This window comes from Excalfactoria chinensis, chromosome 2 (genome assembly GCF_039878825.1).
Source record: "Excalfactoria chinensis isolate bCotChi1 chromosome 2, bCotChi1.hap2, whole genome shotgun sequence".
Taxonomy (NCBI): Eukaryota; Metazoa; Chordata; class Aves; order Galliformes; family Phasianidae; genus Excalfactoria; species Excalfactoria chinensis.
Genome location: NC_092826.1, coordinates 86720679 through 86745887, shown reverse-complemented (window position 1 = coordinate 86745887; position 25209 = coordinate 86720679).

Genomic DNA, 25209 nt, shown 5'->3' with positions numbered 1-25209 from the left:
AAAAAAAGAAAGAAAGAAAAGAAAAAAATAAATCTGTGCAGATACAATCATAAATAAAATATATATTTATAAGAATACATTTTTTCACATAACCATAAAAAGATGAAGATTTGTACGTCTGGAAGAGACAGGCCAACTCAGCTATCCTTCCCCTACAAGGATTATGCTCTATTTAAGGATAAGTTTACTTACTTGAGCATGTCACAGTTCTCTTTCACTCTTGCCCAAAGCCCTCAAAGGTTTTTTTAGTATGATTTTGCAATAACTGATACCTGCTCTTGGCTTGCCAGACCAATGAAAATTCCAGATTGCTTTATTAAAAAAAAACTGTCTATTTTGAAAGAAGAGCAGCTTCAGGAATCACCTTTTTGATTAGCGTGAAAACCCAATCACCTATCAAGAACAGTAGGAAAAATCTTGCCTGAGCGGAGGATATTCCCCTTCACAGTTCACTTTCTCACCACACACCAAGCTAGAATCAGTCACCCAATAAATGTTAGTTGTTTTACATTTCTTTCATTGTGCAACATTTGCTTCATTAGGTGAGGGAGTAGGAGAAATGAAACTTAGTGAGAGCAGCAGCAAAAATAACTAAGACAGTATCCAAACAAATACACATAATGTTTTTGTTAGAGAGGCATTTTGTCGGAGTTTGACATGAGAATAATTTTTCCCATCATTAATTTCCTAACCAGACCACTTTACCTCTTAAAATGTGTGTAGATGCTACATTTACAGTGCAGTTTTATATTTGATCTCCAGGGCAGATATGAAAACAACAGCAAAGCAGTACTTTGTTGGCAACTGGCATAAACGTAGGTGACTTCTGAGTGTTAAGTATCATGGTGGGGGAAATAAATCCTGACCTCCTTGATGTTAAGGTGACATTCAGCTGGGAGCAGCTGATAGTGGATGGCAGCATTCAGAGGAACTGCTGGGGATCATGAGGAGACAGGGACTGGAGAAAAATCCAAGATTATCCTGAAGACATTACAGGAGTGGCCTAAAAAGCTGAAGTTACTGTAATATATGAAAGGAAGATCTTTGAACCTGACTGAAATTCATCAGATTGTTCTTCACTGTTGAACTTATAAGTATGGTTTAATCTCGTGAACTATGCTTCTTGTCTGACATACTGTTAGGTTCCTGTATGTCATGGTTTTCTTGCAAGGCAGGATTCCAAATGTTAATCATCACGTTGCTGTCTGCAGTAGGAAGAGTTTGTGTAGTCCTTCAAATACAGGTTTAAACACAAAACACAACCATGAGACTGTAAGATATGTCAGAAGACCATAAAGCACACGTGCATTAAATTTCATGCCACCACATTTTTTGGTACAGAGAGTGACTGGTCTATGTGTACTCCAGCTCAGGGGAATTTATGAGCAAGACACAGTATTTTAGCTTGCAGGACATGTCCTTCAGCAGAATTAACTTGCCTGTTTCTGCTTCTTTTCTGAACAGTAACCAAGTGCAGGGTGTATGGACAAAACTTACATAGAATATGGGGTAGTCTCTCCTTCCCCCCTCCAGCCCCCATTACTTAGTACACACACACATAGAAAATTCCTCTGTGGCACTAGTCAAGACAGTGAAAGGCTTTGAAGTAGGTCACGTTATGGCCCATAGAAATCAATGTATTGGCTGACATACTGAACTATCAACATTTCCTTGTAGCTGTTCCCATTTCATGCATGAAGACTTTTCATCCTAAGAGCTCTTGTAAAATAATGTTTATGGACACATAGTTAAATGCATAATCAAATGGCTCTTAAGAAACCCAGGAACAGCTCATTCTTGCCACTTCTTTCTGCTTCCTTTTCCCATCAGCTTAGATCCATCTAACTCCCATTCTCTCCCTCCCTGGGGTAGCAGGCTGTAAGATGGCTGTGCTGTGTGCTCTGTGTCACAGCCTCAGCAGTGAAGGCAGGCAGTGCGTTTAAGGGCCCTCAGGCCATCAGGGCTGCTGCTTGTTCCCCAGCAGTTCCAGACTCCATTGCCTGGCTGGATGGCGGCTGATTCTCTGCGGGGCCACTCTCAACATGCTCCTGTGTTATTTGAAGGGTCTCCTTTGTCCTCTTGTTCCATCTTCTGCTGCGGTGCAGTGTGTGAGGGAGAATCCAAGAATTCCTAACAAAAACACAGGGAAAAAAGAGCGTCTCCATTGAAGTTAATAATCAGCAGGGTCCAAATTACCTCTTATTAGCATCTATTTTACAAATGAGGCAGGGTATAATTTCACGATAGATTCAGATTTGGAGAGGGACTATAATCAGCCTCCTGAAGAGCTGCGCCTGAAGTACTGGGCTTCTTATTTCTTTCCAAAATTGCACTGCTCCCTCTCCCTCTTGCGCTTCCCCCGCCCTCCTCAGCCTCTTTCTTGATCTCTCTGAATAATGCAATTGCTTTGAATGGCCCAGACAGGCCTGCAGATTAGGGAGCCTGTTTGTGGCACTGGGGGCCTGCTGAATAGGCGCAGGAGGCCCGCTTCCCCGGAGAACAAGGCTCTGGGAACTAGGCCAACTGTGAAGAGCATGTGTGGGGAGGGACTGAATAGGCGAGCAGCCGGCCAGCCCATATGTCAGCCTGTGCCACAAAGACTCCTCTGCACATCTACCATGACAAACAGGATTACCGAAGACAATTAATCTGGCACGCTTTATCAAAATCAAGCGCTGACCCCCAGCCTCTCCCCCAGCATGCAGCAGATGCCACGCTCCAATTCAATGGAGCTCAAGTGTTCCCTTTTTCGCCACTGAAAGGCATCCAAAGCCTGAATAAAGTAGAAGTGGACTAATTGCAAACGCTGCCTGACGGCGATAGTCAAATGAGACTAACTCACCTTTTCTCTAACTTCTAATGGGAAGGCTGGCAACAGTCCCCCATCAGCTGCTTGGGAAGATGGGGAAGTGTGTAAGAGTGGGTGTCTGCCCGTCCTTGCTCCCTGCTCCTTGGAGGAAGAGAGCATCCCTGCTGCCATCATCCTGGGAATGCTGAGCCGAGCCATGGGGGAATGGGCTGCTTCCTGGCAAAAGCAGAGTGCCGATGCTTGGTGCCGTGCTGGAAGCCAAGTGATGTCTGGGGAGCTATGAACAGCCCCTTGATGCCCCAGCCTGCCTGTGGTATGTTCCTGTCAGGTCTGCCTTGGAGTGTAAACTTGTATTCATAAGGACCAGTTGTCTCTTCCAACCTCCCTCCCATTTGCTTTATTTTATTTACATTTCAACATATAGGGGATTCAAAAAGCCTGCCCAGTTGACCTTAATAGAAAATGAAAAGCACAGTTCAATAAAAGATAGGGTGAAAGTGGGGGAAAGCTAACAGTATTTTATCTTATTGCTTTTGTATTTGCCTTACTGCTGTTCAAATAAGCAGCTCAGGTACTTGCAGCTCAACCTGGTAGATAGGGGTCTCTGAATTACAGCTTGCAGCCAAGTACATTTGCTTCTGCATTTGCATCCTTTTGCTTTTTATAGTGGATGAAGGGAAGCATAAGCATAGATGGATGCACCCTTCAAGGAGATTTTTTCTTGTTTTATCTGTTTTATCCAAGTTCTTGAGCAAAAAGTTTTAGATAGTTCTTTGGAAGGACCTCCTCTATTTTATTAAATTGAGAAATACTGACAAAGACAATAATTTTTTAAGTGAGTGTTTCAGTAGGGTATTATCTTATTTTGTAAAATTTGTGCAAATTAAATTATTAGAATAGTTTATATGGGAAACAATGAAAGAGCTTCTCATAACGTTTTAATGTGCTTAAATTTTGTAAGCAGAAATAATAAACTTTTTTTTTTTTTCCTCTCTCTCTTCCTACCACAGACACGTAAAACAAAAATAAAATTTAAGTTGTTCTGTACAACTTAATTTTTCATGTTCTTTTCTGTCAAAATGGGCGGTATTTTGTCCTGGGTAGCACTTGCTGTTTCTCATCATGCAATTCTGTATAGAGAGAGACTCTAGATATTAACTCTCTACCTACTTCTATGACTTTCCTCAGCAGAAAACCTGATGCTTCATCAATATGAATAATTTTAACTTACTTTTTAAAGTGAGGAAAGAAAAGAACTGGTACACAATGTTTGCATACAGTGCTTGGAGGAGCGCAGGGCTCATAACTAGGTTGATGTCTGAAAGTAACCTCTCAGGACTAGGAGCTGCCTGGGCCATGCTCATGACTTCTCTGTCCCTCTGCACATAGAGGGTGCAGTGGTAGCCACAGGAAAGGCTCACATGGGTACTCACAGCTAAACTTAGTGTCAAGCTGTGTCATTTACTTTTGAAGCCACAGGGATTTATATTTTTCCCAATTGTCAATTCTCAGCACAGTGTGTGCCCATTTAAAGAAACCAAACTTGAAATGATAACTTGGGAGGGCTGCCACCTTCAAAAGCCATGGGTGTAGGAAGTGAGCTTCCATTGGGGCACTGCTCTCCTCAAGCTGGAATGGGTAAAATAATCTTATATGCAGTGCACTGCTAATGATGCCCCTCTAATCTGTTAATGTTTCTTCTTCCTGTAAATAGAGCATGGGAAGTTTAAATGCTAGTTACAGATGGAGGAGCAGCTGATTTTGATATTACAATGTTTACACTCTAGCAACATGCTCCAGCGTCTGAGAAATGCACTACTGAAAGTGGGTCCAAGTGGGAAATGAGAAAACAGAGCCAATACTGCTTAAGGCACCCAGCAAAGCCAGCTGCAGATCACATAGCAGCTCATTGCTGTGATTCTTTGACATCCCATAGCCCAACACCTTCTAGAAATCAAAGGCCAGGTTCAGTTTTTATTCAGAGTGCTAAGGTCAATTTCTAAGAAGTCTCTTGTAATGAAGTGATATACAGAGTTAGAAGAGCTAAACTGTACCTAATGGCTGCTGTGTCAGCAAGAAAAACCTCATGCATGAAAGGTGACAGAATGAGCTACAAATCCTACTTTAAGAAAAGAGAAAGAGCACAACAAATAACGTGGAAAACTCAATTCACTGCAGGATAAAGCAGCAGCAGCAGAATGAAGTGTCAAGGTATCGATCTCAACTACCTGGTCACACCCTTACGCCACAAGGAGAGGATCTACCTGTGGAAGTGTTCAGTGCTGTCATCGAAACATGAGCCCCTGGGTGCACACTTACAGGGTGAACAGAAATAGGGTGATGGAGATGGGGTGTCCCTAAGGTAGCCAGGAACTGGGTCCTGGACTTGGTGTGAACACAAAGCCCTGGTGGCTCTTCTTGCTTTAACAATCTGATTGCTCATAATGTGGAGAGGGAACTGTATCACAATGGGTTTGGGAATGAGGAAGATTGTGGCCCTTCTTACTGCAGCTAATAACAATATTTCTCTAAAAAACAGGGGTATGCCTCACATTATTTTTACACTGAGTTGTGGAGCAGTTCTGTAGTTCGCAGTAACTTTATTATGCTCCTTTCTATAGAAGTAATAAGACAGCTAGGAGTTTGGAAGGTGAAGCTGATACAATAGCGCTGACTAGAAAATTTCGTTCTTGATGACATGGGTGTAAAGTTCTTCCACTCATTTACAGAAATAGGAGCTTGCAGAAAGATTTGTGTCAAATAACATTTTTTAAATTTAACCTGGTTTGAGGTGAAGTATTTGCTGTTTTCTCTAAGACACGCTGAATGTGTAAACATAGCATAAGGCAGAAACGACTGAGTCAGGTCTCCAGCCTGTGCTTGCACATATTGACAACAGAAAGAGTCTCCTCTGCTCCAGTGACCCTCAAGGCATTGCCACTGCCTTCAGACAGCAGGAGAAAGTGTGACCTACTTTATCCTGGCTACTCGTGGCTGTCAGGATGGTTTTACATCCAAGTAACAGTGGTCACTGACTTTTTTGTAAATCAATATACTAAAAGTCTAGTGAATTGGGTCAGATTGATAGAAGTCTTTACGTTTTCCAATCCTCATAGCAGAACAATGTATCTGAAGGTTAAGTAAACATGCCTCACTTCTTCTTTCTTCCTTTCTTCCTTTCTTCCTCTCTTCCTTTCTTTCTTTTTTTTTTTTTTTTTTTTTTTTTTTTTTTTTTTTTTTTCTTATCCTGGATTCAAATATGCCCTTTTGTCTCTGTTGACACAACATTCTAAAGATTCATCAGAGGATTTTGTTTTCTCTTGTGTTTTCAGCTGTCGGTTCTCCTTCCTGGTTCACACTGAATACTTTAATACTAACCTAGGCCTCAATAATTCAGGTGCTTCACATGTAGGAATATTATTCTGTACTGCAGGATACACTCTCATTTTGGTTACTGTGGTGTGCTTCCACTGTGGCTCACAGCAATACCACCAATACAGAGAATCTTGCTGTGTTTCACTTTTGATGTTAATACCTTGCTATATAGGAAAATAAAACCAAAGTGAATTGAAGAAAGATTTCATTAAAAATAAAATCGAAAGCAATCATAGTATTGGAGTAACATTTATGGTGGAGGAAAGAAAGTATTCAGTTGCTAGCAGACCTAAGTGTACTCATACAAATGTGTAAAGATACTCTGTTAGAGTTCTCATAAAATAGTTTCCTTCCACAAGAAGCACTTTCCAACACAAAATGAGGCTGGACTTTCTTGGCTTAAATATCAAAGTGATTGGCATCTATCTAAACATAACAGATAGCTCAGGCCAGCAAATCTCCAACTTCCTTTGATTTACAGATTCCTAAATATAGAGGTGCAGATCCTGCCTGAATAATTTAAGCCCAACTGACATGAGGTTTGCTTTCTTATTTGTATTTTACAAACATCTTAGAAGCTGCTTAGGGAGCACTACAAGTCCACAGACCCATTTCTGGTTTAGACCACTGTCCTCAGTATATGGGCTTTCAAGCTGTATGATGTTTGTGGTACCTCCTAACATTATTCTTGGCCATGACATATCAAACAGAGAGAGCACAGCATGATATTGAGAGTATCATGTTATTTGCTTGGGACATTTTTGTTTCTGTATTTTTGTCACTAATCAGTGGTAACCCCTGGCTAAAGAATTTTTCAGTACTCAGTAGGAAACAACAGAGTGTTTTTGGTTCAGCTGGAGTTTCAGGAAAGCGAAATGATGTGGAGCTAAATTATAAGTTCAGTTTAACCTGAAAGGCAACATTTTCTTTCTAAGGCTTTAACAATATTTTATAACCAAGATTGCAGCAGATAGTTGTGGGGCTGCAAATCAACACCATAGGCTTAGAATAATTCCAAAATAAGCTGATGATTTTATTGGTTAACTTAATTCCTTTCTCTGCAGCCAAAATGATTTGCTGGAATTTACAGGAGTTCGAAAAATCAACTCAAATCCTTATCTCATTATTAAATGCATTTCAGCCAGGAAAGTTTACTTAGCTGCAAGTACGTGATCACGTCAGTAAGCAGAAGGATGTTCTTGTCATCAAATCTCAAGACTCAAATTTGAGAATGATGTCAGGACAGTCTTGGCATTGCACCCAGAGACAACTTCTGGTTTACAGGAACAGAAGAGGGAAAAATGCATAGTGCTCCACTGAGCAAAAGGCTGCAAACAGTGAGTGAGAACAACGTTCTCTTGACAAGGGCTGTTGTTCTCTGTTAGCCCTATCACAACAGCAGCCACAAAGCTATTGATTTTTTACCTTCTGAAGTGACTCAGTGGGCAGAACATAGGCCTTCCAGGAAGGAAATGGGAATCTCAGTGCAACTTTTACTCACTGATATGATTTTAAAGTGCCAGAGAAGATGTACAAATCACCTCTGACAAGAATGCATCCCTGTTGCCGTGTTGCCCCACTACTGCCTACACACCTACAACACATCCCATAGATGGGTTCCTGAAATCCTAAGATCTTGAGGACAAATGACAAAAATGGAATTCAATCTACACCTATGCTAATTATCTGCCTGTCAGTGTGCTCTGAAATGCATCTGGAAGTAAATACCGAGCTGCTTTAAAATTCACAGAAAAACTCATTCCAACTTTCTTCTCTTTGAACAATAGGAGATTTTGCTTTTCTTTTTCCCTTCTCCTGTTTTTTGAATCCTTAAATTGCTAGAGCACCAAGTGAGCATTGAGATAAACTGCTGTTCAGATAATTCACTGTCAAAAATATTGAGCATACTTTAGTTGGATGGCAGCAGTAATGGTCTTTTCAAGTGCTGCTGCACGAAAGCTGAGCCTATCAAGACTTTTTGGCAGGCACTGCATTTAACCTGTCATGTTATATATTGTACCAATGCAGCTGAGGATCAGTATAAATCAACTTACAAGCCCGAAGGAAATAAAAGAATGTTTTTTTGCAAACTATTAGCAACACAAGTGTCTAACAGAAGGTGGCAGCATTTTAACATTGTTAAGGCTACCTAAAAAGAGGGAATTAACTCAATCTGTATCTCAAGAGAGCTTCTCACGGTCCGGAGGGATGTGCCTTGAATTTATGGGTCTGATGAAAATACGTTGTAGTGGAAAGGCATAAGGTGAAGTTTTATAACTTTTCAGGTTTCATGAAGTAAGTGTAGGAAATGGGCAAAGTAGGTTGCAGAGGGAAGGAAAGAGAAATATATTTAAAAATACTGCTGTCCAAAATGTCAGGAACAGCCCTCCTGAGACCAGAGAGCAGTTTTGTGGTAGCTCCATTATAAACAGCAAGAAAATATGGAGTCCCTAATTAATGACTGGGATTTGATCTCATACCAAGAGATAGCTCTCTTGCTTCCTGGGCAATCACATCCTGTATTGCCAGCTCACATAATCCCATCACAAGCTTTTTGGCATTTACTTTTTTTCTTAAAATCTCCAGCCTTTAGAACTCAGCAACAGCATGGGAACCCTAGTTTTCTCTTCAGGAATACCACCAATAAAAATAGTAAGATTTGAACCCTTGTGGTTACTGGAAAAAAAGCAACCTCCCCTCCCCCACCCCCACCCCAAGAAAACAACAACAACACCAAAAAACAAACAAACAAACAAGAAAACCACAACCCATGACTGACATGCTCTCACAATACTCAGAAACCAAAATAAAAGGCAGAGTGGGAAGAATAACAGAATTTATACTAAATAAACCTCCAAGCTCATAAAATTAGCTTGAAGTCATTCACTGGAGTGGTCTGATTGACAGTGATTGCTGATAGGAAGCCTGGAAACAGCATTGAGAGCCAAGGTAAGTTGCAATGTAGTCTAATGGGGTGGAATTAAATGCCTGGTTTAGTGCATAAATTTGGGTGAAGAAAGGTGTTGTTCACTTTGGTGAGACTACTTGCTGATTTACAGCTCAAGTTGTTCACTGAACTGAGCTCCTAACTCATTTAAGAACTAATCCAGTGTCCAGTACAGTTGGATGGTAAAACTCTCAAAATCAAGACACCTGCGTTCTTAAATGTCCTTTTGGTTTTTGTTTGCTTTTTAACATCAAACTCCTTTAGTTATCACTTGATTCACCTTTCAAGGTAGATATAGACAGCACTAAGGAATACCGTACTAACTGCCACCACAGAGGCTCTACATGCTGACAAAAACATACTGCATTATTTTCTATCTTTCCATTCCATCAGATTGTCTTTGAAATCAGGTAAAAACTGACAAATCTCACTGGGAAGTTTCAAAATGGAGTAGATATATTTTCCATGGAAAAGAAATGTTAATTTTGCAAAGACTTCCCACTGTATTCATCTTGGAAGCTTGACTGCAGTGCAATTAAAGCAGTGGGCAGGTTACCAAATGGCAACCAACCATGGGCGGAGTTAATCTAGAAGAGATATGAAACCTTGCTGGAACTGAGATTTTCAGGGTTTAGCACAGATAACTCTGGGCACAGGCAGACAGTCACACAGTCAAAAATGGTACTGAGTAAATTGAGCCCCAGAAAGATTAAATGCCTATCTGGAAGTCCTGGTGAGCTGACAGAAGAGCCGAAGATAGGATTATAACAACATTTGTTCTCAGATCTAGCAAGAATATTGTCAGAAAACAATTTTAAATTTCATGCTGAACATCGAGTTGCTGTACTTAGTATACTCGGCCAAGCACATGCTGGGTAGGAATAGAAATGATTTAATTTTGTTTGGCTTCTTGATGTGTCTTCCTGGAGTTCCTATTTGCTGCATTGTGGGTTAAATACTTAAACAGGAAATCAGCTCAGAGGACCAGCTGACCATTTCAACCTTGTGGAATCATTTGTCCTTGCCAGCTTCCCAGAACAATTCAAAGAAAGCCTTGTTTCTAATACACAGCAGTAGTAAAAATCTGCGGAGAACAATCTAAGTACACAATGATTTGGTAGAGTGATATCTGTTGCTCAAATTAAAGACTTTAAAGATCAGCACAGGTATCTGCACACATAAAGATAGAAAGTTCTGCTTAATTTGTATATTCTCCATACAGGAGAGCAGTCCTCTGAATGAGTGCCTGAGTTATTAAATGAATTTATCAACTATCATCTAATAGACTGATTCTCAAAATTAGCTCACCCTAGATTTGACATAACTGATCTAAAATGACAACAATTACAAAAATCGCTTCACAAAAGAATGACCTTTAAGAGAAGAAAAAGCAAATTTAGGCTAAATTCATTCAAATGACACATAGGCAATAGAGGAGGGACATCTTTCTTTCTTCTTGTTATTGTATTAAAATGTCTGCAATATCATAGTTCTGTCAGGCTTACAAATGTCACATTTCATATTTTTGTCAAGGAGTTTTTATTATTTTTGCTGTTAGTCCATGCATAAGGAATAAAACTTCATGCATGACTTCCAATATCATTGTTAACATCTTTAATAAAGTTCATTCCATTGTAGCAGATGCATTTTAATTGCTACTTCTTTTAGCTCAGCTCTGCAAAACTGTTTATCCTGCTTTAAATTAAACTCCTTCTTACCAATGAAAAGTTTTGTCAGTCCTCTAAAATGTAACATATGAAAACTGCTGTTAAGGTCTGTGAATTAGATGGAAACAAAAAAATGGAGCTCAATGGGAGCCAGTATATTTTTATTAGGCTTTCAAGAGATGGTGGATTTTATGCTACCCTGTCAATGGTTTACAGGCTGGTTCGGCCCAGTTCTGTGACTAGTGGGGCAGAGGGATCCATGGATCCATGTCCTGAAAGGGAAAAGGGAAAAAAAAGAAAAGGGTAGAGAAATGAGCCTAAAGTAAAACAGTGGCAATGATATGAAGAGAAACTTTGGCTTTCTTGATCCTCTCTCTGAACATCTAGATAGCATTCTTATATTCTTCCTAATCCACCCACCCCTGCTTTCATTGCTTACACTTTCCCTTCTTTTCCCTCAGTTTTACCAGCAGGTCCTTGCTCAGCCTCCTTCTTGCCTCCTCTGCTTTCTTTCTTCTGTGCTGACAGATCTCTTGTTCCTTTGTCCCCAAGGACAGTTTCCTAGGTGATCTCATCCAGTAACTCTCTAAACACCCCAAGGTTCACTCTCCTGAAGTTCAGGGCCCTGACAGTTCTCTTTGCCAGGCCAATGTTCTATAAGATTACAAACTCAACCAGGGCATTGTCACTATCACAGGCTACCTCCAATCTAAACCTCTTTAATGATTTCTTCTTCAGTGGTGAATAGAAGGTCCAGTAATGCTTCACCTCTGATTTGTCTGTTCAATACTAGAGTCAGGGAATTATTATCAGTAGACATCAGGAGTTTCCTGGATTGCTTGCAGCTTGCCCTGTTGTTTTCCTATCATGTACCTGGGTGGTTGAAATCCCCAACCAGCATGAGAGTCTTTGAGCATAACTAAGTCCTCTTGTACCTGAGGCAAGAAGACCTCATCCACAGGCTCCACTTAATCAGCTTGTAATACACCCCGATCACCAGATGTCCTCTATTGGTCCAGTCCCTAATTTCTCAAAAGCTCTCAACCTGGTCTTAGCTGTTTCTCAGATGCACTTCTTCAGTCTGTACACTTCTCAACACAGAAGGCAACTCCCCCACCCCTCCTACCTTGCCCATCCCTTCTACAAAGCTTGTAGCCTGCCTCAGCCAAAGTACCCCGGTTATATGATTTGTCCCACCACATTTCTCTGATGGCAATTAAGTCATAGTTTTCTAATTGCACCACAGTTTCCATCTCCTCTTGTTTATTTCCCTTGATGTGTGCATTGGTATAGTGGCACTTCAGGTGAGTTAGTGGTCAGACCATCTTCCTTGAGGAGCCCTCCCAAAATCCTCTGGGATAAGTCTGAGGATTTCTTCTGCTTCTTCCTGAAGTGAGTGTTCCTTGACTCTGTCACTCAGCAATACATCCCCTTCCTTCACCAAATGAGTTAAAAGCCCTGGTGATGAGTCCAGCTACCTTGCTGCCTAGTATATTCTTGTCTCTCCTGGTCAGTTGTGTCTCATCCAACACCAACATTCCTGGTCTATCAAAGCTTTGGGAATAACAAAGCCCTGGAATCTGAATCCCTGAGCATGACATTATCCATGCAACCAACCAGTTTGTCCTCCTGCCCATATCCCAGGCTCCAACTGGAAGGACTGAGGAGGGCACTGTCTGTGCTCCCAATCCCTGCAACATTTTCCCAAAGTACATAAATTCTTTTTTGACCTTTTTTTAATTTCAAAGCCGCACCCTTATGTGACACAGTTTGAAAGACCAGGTGTGGCTAGTAGACCCCCAGGGGTTCTGTGGTGATAGAACATGGGGAGATGGTTTCAGATTAAAGAGGGTAGATTTAAGTTAGATATAAGGAGAGCTCTAGAGGAACCAAGGGGTCTTCAAGCAGTTCCTTCAGTTGTGCCACAGAACTTCAGGAGAGATTGCTTAAAGGCTCCTTTTAAATATCACTTATTGTTCGCCACTACAACAGAGCCCTAAATTTTGAATTTGATATTGACTTTAATTACCCTTCATTTGTGGGTAAAAATGTGACTGATGTCCACCAGGATACCTAAACACTCATCTTGTTCTCAAAGTATTTATCGACAAATCTAATTTTAAAGCTATTTTCTGCATACCTAATCTTGTAAGTATATTAATATTCTGCCTAATACATTCTGTATAAGCAAACAAATCAATTTTTTAGAAGGTCATAAGTGTTAAGTCTGCAAATTGAAGATGACTTTTTAATGCAGGCACTAAGATTTTTTAAATCTTTCCAAAAGCTTCTTTGCTACTTTGCCTGCTTTTCACTCAAATTAGGCCATTTTGGTAGACCTATGATAGTAATTAGTGAGGACAAGTGAAAATTAGTCCAGACTTACTAATGTCATGTTCCTTGTGGAATCAACAAGCAGTGAAAGAAGGTTTAGGGAGACAGAAGTTTAACTTTCTCAGGCAGTAGTAGGTCTTAGTATATAAAGTATGAATTGCTTCATCCTGCATTCAGCGTTGTCATGATTAGGTTTGTCTTTGCCTGGTCACATCAGAGTTTTATGTCTCAGTTCTACCTCTGTAATCTTGATAAGAGTAAGATTATTTCCACAGCAAAATGCTGCTGAAGGATAAACTTACCTTAAGCAAGATGAGTGTCCAAAATTGCAGCCCCATCTGCATTGCAAATGTGAAATGAGACATCAGGCAGGTTTTAGGTACATGAACAGTTTTGGTAGCTCAAGGTGTTCTCTAAATGAAAATGACTGGATAGAGCTGTTGGCAAATTCACAAGGCCTTCTGCCCACTGTGTCAGAAGAAATCAAAGGACATGGTGCTTGGTGTCTCAGCCAAACTGCAGCTCCCCATGAAGAGCACTGCAAGCTCGAGTGCATCGTTTCATTTACATATGCTGAGACAGTTGGCAACTTTTCTGTATCAGGGGAGGCGTCAGTGTGAGCATGGGATTTCTCACCCACTGGGAGAAAGATGAAATACAGGGAACTAAGGAGCCAGCAGTTTCTATACAGAAGTTGGAGTCTGTCTGTAATAACACCAGTGGGATTTGCTCAGTTTTATTTTTAGAAAATTGTGCTCAATCAGCTCAGTATTTCCACTAGAAGAATATAAAACTGTAAAAAGCTGTTTTTCTGTTGTTGTTGTTGTTGTTGTTTTCTGTCTTTTGACAATGGATCCATACATTCATGCTGATTTCTTAGGCAGAGCTTTTATACCCCATATAGATAGATGATTGGACTACTCACTGTTCTTTTCCAAAGTCTTTTTGCTATGTTGGTTTTTGTTTTTTTGTTTGTTTTTCTGGGAAGTGCAGCATTATGTGCTGAAAGGCTATTAGCAATAACAAGGTGAACTAGGCAGCAGACTTGGTTAAACATACCAATATTCCTCTTCCTTACCATAAAAAGCCTGAAAGCTTGATTTGTTTCAGAGATACAGAATAAACCATGTGTTTGTTCCAGTACATTGTAAGGAAACATGGTATATACAAATGCTATGCATATATACAATAGATTCATACATACACTGTACTGTTCTATATTATCTACCTATACACATAAATGTATGTCTATATTAATTAGGGCAACAGAGCAAAGCAGGGAGCCTAGAGTGGTTTCTGGTTTGAAAGCTGCCAGCTGAAATGAAATCTAAATGCAAAGCACGTTGCCTCACAAAAAGTCCCAGGTGGGATTAGGCAAACCTCAACTAAACTTGTTTATATACACTTTGTGAATGATTCTGTGAACATCGATGCAGTGGTATAAATGTATCGCTGGTGACACATTTGATTAACTAGTTTGCTTGTCTTCTCACAGCATTTGAGTGAGCTACACGAAACAGGGAGGCTTGTAATACTTTCATAGCAAAGGCTCTTGCAGAGTGCCTCAGGACCATGTTCCAAATTTGTTTGCGTGTTATTTGGAAAGGGACATAGCAACTGCAGGTGTGGAGTGTACAACATCCTAGAAAGAGTGAAAAAGGAACTATAATAGCTATAATATTGTTTAAGTTGCAGTGATTTGGGTGTACCTGGGGACACCTGGACTTTGTGCTAAGCTTGACAGAGTCTTGCAGAGATAACTTGGGAACCTATAGTTCTAGAAAACAATGACTTAAGACAGTCGTGTAAACAGAAAGTGGTAGGTAACCAGAATGATGCTGTGGCTGTTATCAGTTCTTAACTGGAAAATCATTCAAGGCTAATATTTGGGTTAGACACTGGGGCCAGGAGGGATGACATGTCAATTCTTGCCTGCTTGAAAGAGGAAGTTGGGAAGTTGTGGTTTCTAAGACATAAATGCGAAGTAGAACCTGACACCTGTGCTGTCTGCTTGTGGGCTCTGGTTCTGCCTTGATTGAGTCACTTGCAGGGCTGTATGTATTTATTCTGTGTCTCTTTGTCCTTCATTTCTCAAAATGTTACTTCTATAATCTGATAAGACTCCATTCAAGACTTCTAGATGACAGCTCCCTCACAAGAATTATGTTTTATTTACAGCCACTCTTTCTTTTATAAGGGGAATGGTTTTAAACACATTACCTGTCCCACAACAAATACACGCTTGTAGCAGGAAATCAAAGTCTTGAGAATGGGTATTCAAAGAGTGAAAGAAATTAGCAGCTACCAGAAGGAAGTTTATAATTATGAAAGCTGTGATGCCATTTAAAAGGCTGTCCCAGACACAAGTAGGGATTGGCTGATGGTAACACTAAATCATCACATGAAATCTCCTGCTGAACAAAGGTCTGCTTTTTATAGACCTTGAGAAATAACAGCATCGTTATAAAGCTCTCTAGATATGAACTCAAGGGAATGAAAGAGGTGCAAGGAAACTGGTCAAAATCTCTCTATGTATCCTCTAGCATTAAAAATAAACAAATAAATAAATAGATTTCAAGAGAGAGAGAGAGAGAGAAAGAGAGAGGGTAGGAGAGAAAAAGATAGCAAATTTAACGTTACATGTTATAGTTTTTACCGGCACCTTCCCTCCTGCACATTTTGTTAATAGTAAGTGTTGTGTCTTTAGGGAGCGTAATATACGTATTAAAGGATTAGATGCCTCTTATCAACACCATTCATACAATGAAAACCTATGTTTACATGGATGAAAAATATTAGTGTTGAGGGTTTATATATGTTCTTATCAGCTTTTTGTCTCTGGATGGACTAGGTCTAGGTGCTGGATGCACAGTGCAAATATTAGAAATAGTATTTCTATTTACTGAATTGCTTTCTCCAGAACTGATGAACTAGGGTCCTTACTACCTACTCTCTGTGTTTTGCTGTTGCATACCTGACAGCTTCTTTCCCCTTGGTTAACTGGAGTGAAAATCTCAAGTTACTGTGGAACAGTTACCACTTGTCAGCTGAGTTCTGGTAATCAGCTATGTATGTACCTCACAATGACTTGAACAAATGTGTAGTAACAGAACAGTAAGGGCTGGACAATTTTGTCAGGTCTCGTTGACAGGCTGAAGCTTGTTAAGCTGCTATAATTGAGTTATAACTCAGTCATGTGGCCAAGTCCTGAATTCCAGTGTGAGTGTCCAGAGATGTGTGGTTAGCAGTGGATAACTGTTCAAAGAAAAGATCTCTTTGCATGTGTTTAGTGATGCTGTGATTTTGGCAAAGGCTTCAGAGTCTCTGATGAACACCTTGAAGCAGCAGTTCTACTTCTTTCAGCCCAGGCATATGTGCTATTTTGGCTGGTAAAATGAAGCCATGATGTTCCAGTTCTTCCCATAAAGTTAGCATAATAAGGTCTTGAATTATTTTATTGTTATTATTTTTAACCAGGCTGGGGAGGGGGTGAAGGCTGACAGTAACGAAGGAATATAACAAAAGTAGAAGCAATAATCAAAGATCTGCTCAGAATTAAATAGGTGCTAGTCATGTACATACATCTGAGCTCTATTTAATGACTTGAAATACTACATAATTATATACCTGCCATTTCTTTTTCTTTCTTGTTAAAGTCTCACCCACTTTTTTGTCTGTGAAAAGTTCATTTAAAGCTGTCTCTCCCATGCAATAGGAAAAATAACCGTTCATTCAACAGTATAATACAAATCCTAGAATGTTTTCAAATTTCTCTCTTTTGTGTGCTTCAAGATTGACAACTATATAATTAAGGATAACAAAAAGAGAAGAGATTTACCAAGATTTAGCACAACTCAGGCAACTTAGGTAGCAGGGGGAAAGAAAGTCAAGGGCAGATGTTAAATGAATATGTGGAATTACTCATCAGAGGTGTGCAGATCTGGTCTGAAGAAAGCGTGGAAATTTAAGAACAGAAAATGATCACCCAGGTGAATACATGAAGAATGCTAAGGCCTGTAGCCGTGTGCTGCTTGCTGAAGTCAAACTGGAGATCAGGATCAGCCTGACAATCAGTACCCTCTTTCAAAGAGGAGGTATGCACATAGATCCCTCCAGGGGTGACAGCAGAAGGCTCCAAAGCACTCCTGTTTCCAGGGGCATTTTAACAGTGTCTTTTTTGTCTTGTCTTTCCCTATCCACAGTGTGCACATGGAGGTATGACAGAAACACAGTCTGCCATATTCCAGTACAGCACAGTATACAGCATGCTTGACATCTTTTCTGTAAAGAGTGTACCCCTTCACACGGGTCATCTCAAGGTCGAGTTTCAGGTAAATCCAATGGAAGTCCTCTCGTGATCTGTTATTTAGAAAAGTGAGGAAAAATAGGCTCTACTTCTTCAAATAGGTCACTAGTCTTCCTGTGACTGTTCATTCTCCTTCAGATCCCTTCGGTTTGTCTCATTTTCTCTATATGGCTGTTTTTTAAGTACATTTTTGCACATTTTTTTCACTTAAACAAATCCTATTTTTCCTGATAACACTGTCAAAATCTCTAAGCTTATAGAACTATTTCAGTCACTCTGAGTCTATTTCATAGATATCCATCTATCATTATGAATGTTAAAGAGAGCTTGAAAAGCCCTCCTTAGGAGGATTTTAAACTTTTAAGTCTGGTAAAGAGGGGAAGTTTCACAGAATCACAGGGGTTGGAAGGGACCCCCAGAGTTAATTGAGTCCAGCCTCCCTGCCAAAGCAGATTACCTCCACCAGGTCACACAGCTTGGCGTCCAGGCAGGTCTTGAATATCTCCAGAGGAGACTCCACAACCCCCCTGGGCAGCCTGTTCCAGTGCTCCATCACCCTCACCGTAAAGAAGTTCTTGCACACATTCATGCGGAACTTTCTATGCTCCAGTTTCTGGCCGTTTCCCCTTGTCCTGTCTCCACACACTGCAGAAAAGAGTCTGGCCTCGCCACTTTGCCCCCCACACCTCAGATATTTATAGATCTGGATCAGGTCCCCTCTCAGTCTTCTTTTCTTAAGGCTAAACAGACCCAGTTCACTTAGCCTTTCTTCATAGGGGAGATGCTCCAGGCCCTTCACCATCTTTGTGGCCCTCCGCTGGACTCTTTCCAAGAGATCCTTGTCTTTTTGTACTGGGGAGCCTAGAACTGGACGCAGCATTCCAGATGAGGCCTCACCAGGGCAGAGTAGAGGGGGAGGATCACCTCCCTCAAACAGTTGGCCATGCTCTTTTTAATGCACCCCAGAATGCCACTGTCCTTTTTGGCCAGGAGGGCACTCTGCTGGCTCTGGCCAACCTGTCATCAACCAGGACACCCAGGTCCATCTCCACGGAACTCCACTCCAGCAGGTCATCCCCCAACCTGTACTGGTGCATGCAATTGTTCCTCCCCAGGTGCAAGACTCTATGCTTGCTTTTGTTAAACCTCGTCTGGCTTCTTACTGCCCAGCTCTCCAGCCTGTCCAGATCTCACTGAATGGCAGCATAGCCTTCAGGCATGTCAGCCAATCCTCCCAACTTTGTATCATCAGCAAACTTGCTGAGGCTAAGAACACTTCCTGTGGCCCAGAGCAAGATTCTCACAGTTTCATTACAAGCCTAGTTCGGACATTTTGAAAATCCATATACCAGACAATCAAATAATTCAGAGCTATTTTCAAAAGTTCACCCAACTGTCTGAAGATTGATTTATTATTATTATTATTTTTGCAAAGAATACAGATATGTAAATGAGAGCAAAAATTTAAATTCCACATCAAAATTTCCTTCACAAGCAGAGAAGAAAAAAATACAAACATGATTTCTGACCAACTTTAGTATTTGCTTGCAAAGACATTCTGAGTATTGTATATTTGCTGAAGTAGAAGAGTGTTTAACTCCAACAAAAATACCCTTCCTGCTTCTTTGTGGGAGCTCAGAAAATGCTGCCTCACTATCTGAAAGTCCCATTGAGTTAATCCATTTAGTGAAATCCTGTCTGGACACATTTCCATTGCTTTAAATTCCATCTGAGCATAACTCAGTTTCTAATGAAGTTGAAATACAATAGGAAAAGCACAGATGAAAATACATGTCATATCTGCACCACTGTGAAAACATCAGAAGCTCTACAAGAAAGTGGAAATGCTGAGTCTTAAGGTGCATGCCCATGTTCATTGCTCAAAATAAGCAATTTTTATTTCTTATCTTATTTTCATTGTAAGCCACTGGCTCCAACTCCAAATAATTTCTTTTAAACTCAAGGGCAAAGAGGACCTACAGAGCTGCACAATATTTTCCCTGTTTCTTTCCTTTCACATTGCTGCCTTGCTAACTTTATACCATTACACCTTGCTGATTTCCTTTGTATTTACATCAGTTTTAGACGCCTATTTTATCCTCTTTGCAACTGATGGTTTAAAAATTCCTGTGCATATAACAGATGAACATGTGCTGCTAGAGCAAATGGACTCTAGATACAAAACTATCATCCCACCTCATCCAGGGAAGTTCTCCATGTGGTACGATAGGATGGTTTCTTGCCAGCGCTTGGCCAGTATCTTGAAGCATGATACTCGTTTTACTATGCACTTTGCTTTTGTCATAATTCCTGGGACTTAAATAATGATGAGACAAATCTGCTTTCTGGTGGTTTCCCAAGTAATGAAGCCACAGCTGCTTTAGTCTCAGCATAAGAGAAAGCAGCTGTGTCTGTGGCATAGCTTCATTCTTCACCTATCATAAGCACTGCACTGTAGTGACTGTAGGAGTAGCTGACTCCATTGGCTTTATACCAGGAATACTTTATCCAAGCAGCTGCAAATGGATTTGAGACCTTTTGCTTTTTCCACAGTGATCCTGTTGCCGTGCTTGTTGATGTAGGCAGACATCTCTCAGGAGGTGCTGGCTTTATCATTTAAACAAGTTGACTTCTTGATGATGACATTCTAAAATTAGCAGTGTTAAACTGGTCTTTATCAAGTTCACTATCCCAGCTGATTGATTAAAAAAACAAAAAAACACTCTATAAATGATCTAATTAATTCCTCAGAATAATTAAAGTTCCAGTTGAGGCTAGCCCAAAATATTTCTAGCATCTAAAGTTTCCATATGTATAAAAATAAAATTAAATACAAAGGCAGACTGATCCAGGTAGCTGGAGCTGCCAAGCATAGAACTAATCAATTCTGTCTACAAGGTTATTAGCTTCAGGACATTCTTTGGCCTTGGTTTGTGAAGAAATAGAGATGTGGGAAACATAAGGAATTGCCTGCAGGAAGGTCTCACCTGTGGTGAATAAATATTATCCTCATTGCCTTTTCTCTAAGACTTTGGCTGCAATGTCTCTTGGGCACATTTGATAAAGTTGTTATGACCTATTCTTCAGCATCCCAGAAATGTTTTGTTTAGGAGAAAAATAAGTGGTACTGGAACAAGATATTTGTTACCTCTTTAAAGCTAGGATCTTTGAACACTCTGAGATGCCAGATTTGCTCTAAATTAAATGTGTATTACTGTCTTCAGTTCCAGCTATGAATTGTAGTCCAGCTGCTTGGGTAATCCAAAATATCATTATTTTATACAGCTATATTGTTGCAAAGGAATGCATTGTAGCTGCCAGATCTGACTGCTGATTATATTTGCAAAGGTAGAACTGAGCCTCAGTTGTAACTGATAATTGTTTTCATAGTCAGTTCCTTAATCAAACAGCATGTCTAGACAAAATTCTTGTTGACTCTTCCTGTCAAAAAATCTGCAGGATCTTCTAAAAGCTGAACATTTTCTGAATCAGTCATTTTAATTACAGCTTTATCATCTTTGCAGAGAAGTGGGTAACTAGCTATTCTTGGCAAAGCAAAGGAAACATAATCTGCAGCTTTACTGGCTATGAGCATACTATGTATAACAGTAACACATATTCTCTGAAGAAAGCTCTGGATACCAAGAGGGACTCATGAGGAACACCAGCACAAACCTAATTATCACAGAAAAAAAGGAGCCTTTGGTTGCAGTAGCTGAGAGCATGTTCCTGAATGCCAGTGAAACTATCTGATTCCTGCTATAGCAGAGCCCCAGTGCATTAAGTGTGGCCCCATGAGGAGGTCGTGGCATAATTCCTAGTGATTTTGAAGGAGCCAGGACAGCATCCCACAGGCTGAATTATGGCATGCTTGGCAGCAAGACTGAACTCTGCAGAGATTTTAATCATGCTACTGCCGTGCCAATAGTATTGTGATATGTAATAATCAGAAACATGGGCTAAAACAAATAGAGAAAAGTGTGAAAAAGAAATGGAGAAAAACCATACTCACAAACACATAATGATCATTGTCCAAGCTGGTGAGCCAAACACTCCCCATGGCAAAAGTTTTTTTGTTTGTTTGTTTGTTTGTTTTTGTAAATAACTTTGTCAAAGTTTCACATTGTGCACTCAAACATCCTATGTTCAGTGGCTCCAAAAGGTTATTATTAGCACTTGTTATAATTGTTATTCTAAAAACAATATAGTCAGGCATTTCCCAGACAGTCATGTTGTCTGCTTTGCCCATGAGACTGTTGTCATCAGTTCCTTTAATAATTATTGTGGTATGGAGAAGAATTTTGAGCTAATTTGCCTTTTCACACCTCCATGTAAAGCCTTTCTACATCTCCCAGTGTCTCTGGAAATTCAGTAGATGAAATTGAAGCAGCCTTTTCTGGATATTTACTGCAGATTGCAGTTTCCCAATTTTCCACTCATGTTAACTACAGCCCAGTGGTAGCTGGGGATAACTGGAATTTTCCTTGTGACCATAATGCTGCAGTACATTAGAGATACTGCAGAGGGCAGAAGCTGGGAAAGTGAGTGAAGGAAAGGAAGAACGTCTATGATTTGGTTCTGTGGGACATAGGTCTGGAACAAGAGACAGGAAATGAAGCCACAGTCTAAGGGACAAGTAAATTATAGGAGATGCAAAAGATTTGAGGGAGTCATGGCCAGTGAGGCAGGAAAAATACACAGAAAAAAAGTGGGAAAAGGAGAAAGCAGAAGTTGCCATTAGGTTTAAGGAGAAGAGTAGAGCCAGAACTGAAAATGATATGGTCTGAAAAGGATGGGCAAATAGTACTAGTAGTGGGAGGGGATAGGAGGGAAAAGAAACTTGATGAGTGAGGACCATGAGACTGAGATGCAGACGGTGGTCCTCGCCAGATCCCGTGGACTGGAGCAGGGATGGGAAGGCAGGACTTGGGAAAACCATTACTGAGACAGAGACAGAACAGGAGAGACAGTGTGTGGGAGGGATGGATTCTACCAGCTGTTTTGGAATGGATAGAGGCTAGAAGAGGGAGGGGCTGGTTGGAAGAGTCTATGACTAACACGTTTCCTTCCATGGTCCTTGAGGGAAGCAAATGCAGCATTTTCTATTTAAGATGTAACTTGTGTGGGTTTTTAATTGTTGTTTTGTTTTCCCAAAAGGAAATAATACATACATATTATAAACACTTATATTTACCTCACAGAAAAAGGAATTTCTAAAACGTTTTAGTCATCTGGTGCTTCACCTGTTCACCTGGCAGGAAAGCTTCAATCTGGAATTTTCAAAATTATCTTGTGTTTGTCATTTATCAAATTTTGCAGCCCGGTGTTCTAAAACGTTGTTGTTATCCCCATATGAATGTGTGTGCACATGTTCTTAATCACAAGCCAATATGCATTTCAGAGCATAGACCGATTCCACAGTGCTCTGCATCAGCAAAAACATACAGATTTGGATCTATATCTGATTTGTACAGGGATTTATATTTAAATCAGGTAAGGTCCAGGCATTTTTCTGCTGGAGATAATTTACAAGTTATGGGATTTTTCTGGAAATAGTGGTAAATGTTTTAGTCATGTTTTAGATACAGAATCTAGTTGTTTATGATGTTGTCATTTGTTAATCACTAGTCTCCAAATAGACTGATCTGTCTTTGTAATCATGAGATCAGCTATTAGTTTATGAAAATGTTCTTTCAACTTGAGAAGTTCATTTAGTTACTATTTTGTAAAGTAGGAGTTGGATTTCTATCTTATACATGTTTGAGAAATCAGTGTTTCAGCAGGACCTGTTGACCTTTCAAAATACATGCTTATACTACAAATAGTTCTTATAATAGCAACACAAACAAAAGGCATTCTGTAGCCACTGTAGTAGACAGATTGTATATGGTTATCGGAAGGATGAGTTTTATTACTGTTTCTGCATCCAAAATCCTGGTTGGATTTGTATCATTTAAGTTATTGCTTTCTGGATATTCCTGTTGCTCTTTTACCAGGATCTTGGCCAAGATAGTAGGTTAGACATTAGTTGTTCATTTTCCAGTGCCCTCGGCTTCAGCAAGATCTTTTTTAATAGGAACTTCACTACCATTTTCTTTCCAGCCATGGAAACATCCCTCTCCCAGCAACAACTTAACCACACCGAGCAGTGAAAAGCTGAGGTTCCAAAAGGAAATTAGTTGGACAAGAATCCATGGGACAGGTGGTGGGATGAAGCTTGGTAATGAATTTGAACATTACTAAATCTAAAACTGAATTGAACAGCCCTGCCTCAGGAAAAAGGAGGAATTTATGACATCACAGCCTGGCAGTAGACTTTATGAACAACATACATATTTAAAGAAGGTGTATTGCCATTCTGCAAGAACACTATTACCAGTATTCCCTTCCTTCCCGAACTATACTTCGCGCTGATGATATTTCAGCAGTGTATTATTTAACAGCCATGTGAAGTGGAGGAGTAAATATTTAAGTAAGATTTGTTGCCTCTCTGTGGCTTCTTGCTATATTGCCAGGAAGTGCAGATTGTGTTTCCAGTGTTGTTGTTGTTTTTTTTGTTTGTTTGTTTGTTTGTTTTTTGTGAGACTGTGCCTGTAGAAGCTGGGTTGAACTCTTTCCATAGACACCAATGAATAGTCATCAGGCATTACATATTAGGTATCATCCTTGAACAAAGCATACTAAAAGAGGAAAGTTTAAATGTAACATAACATAGTTGTAATGTCTTGGCTGTGAAATTTATTTTGTATCTTTTTCTTATTACAAATAGTGAAAATATCTGTGAATTGTATGATTTTTTTTCTGAGTATCTGAGGCTGAAATTCTAATTCCCTCACTTAGTGATTATACAAGATTTTTCCTGGACAAAATTAGTGTATTCCTATATTCAAAGCATATGGTACAAATTCTCATGTGAACAAGTACAGAATTGGATTTCTTTGACCACCTGCCAATATTTGTTTAAAATGAATGATCTTCATGAACTTTCTTGCCACAATGCACAGTGTAACAGGGGTGCATGGCCTGGGACTGATCCATCCTCCCCCTTCATGGCATCAGGCTCTCTACAACACAGAAACGCAAAGCAGACTGGGAACCACTGCACTACAGTATTGGTGGAAAATAAACACAAGCTAAGTGAATTCATTAAAAACGTTAAACAAGCGTTTACACAAAATCTTCCGCAGTATTTGCCTATCGCTTATTCAAACCGCTGACCTAGCAGAAAAGGCTCCAAGCCAAAGGGGACTTGAAACAACTTACATCATTGTTCTCATACTAATAACCTGAATTTATTACTTTCAGAGCGTTTTATTGTTCTTTGTGCACTACCTGTGGCTTTTAAAATTCATTATGGTCGCCATTGTTCTATAGTCCTGTATGAAAAATGTTCACATTCTTTTCTGGTATTCGTGAAACGTTTCCCATAATATTTCCCTATATCTTATATTCCACACTTTGTATTAGAAATGACTGATATAATAATAAGCGCTAAACCTCATTGTCATTCATTTGTGTGAATAATAACCACTCTGCATTTGGAAGCCCGCAAATAAATAAATAAATAAATAAAAAGCTAATAATCACTTGTAAAAAACCAGACATTGGGTGCAGTTAGTCTTCTTTGTCACGGAAGACGTCCTCATTTGCATTTGTATCTTCTCCCTTTGCCGACAGCACAAAGGGAAGTGCAGTCTCTTTGAATACTGCAGCCACTAAGGGAGGCTTGGAGGCTTTTGCCGCTGCAAGCTCCAGTGTACAATGAGAACAC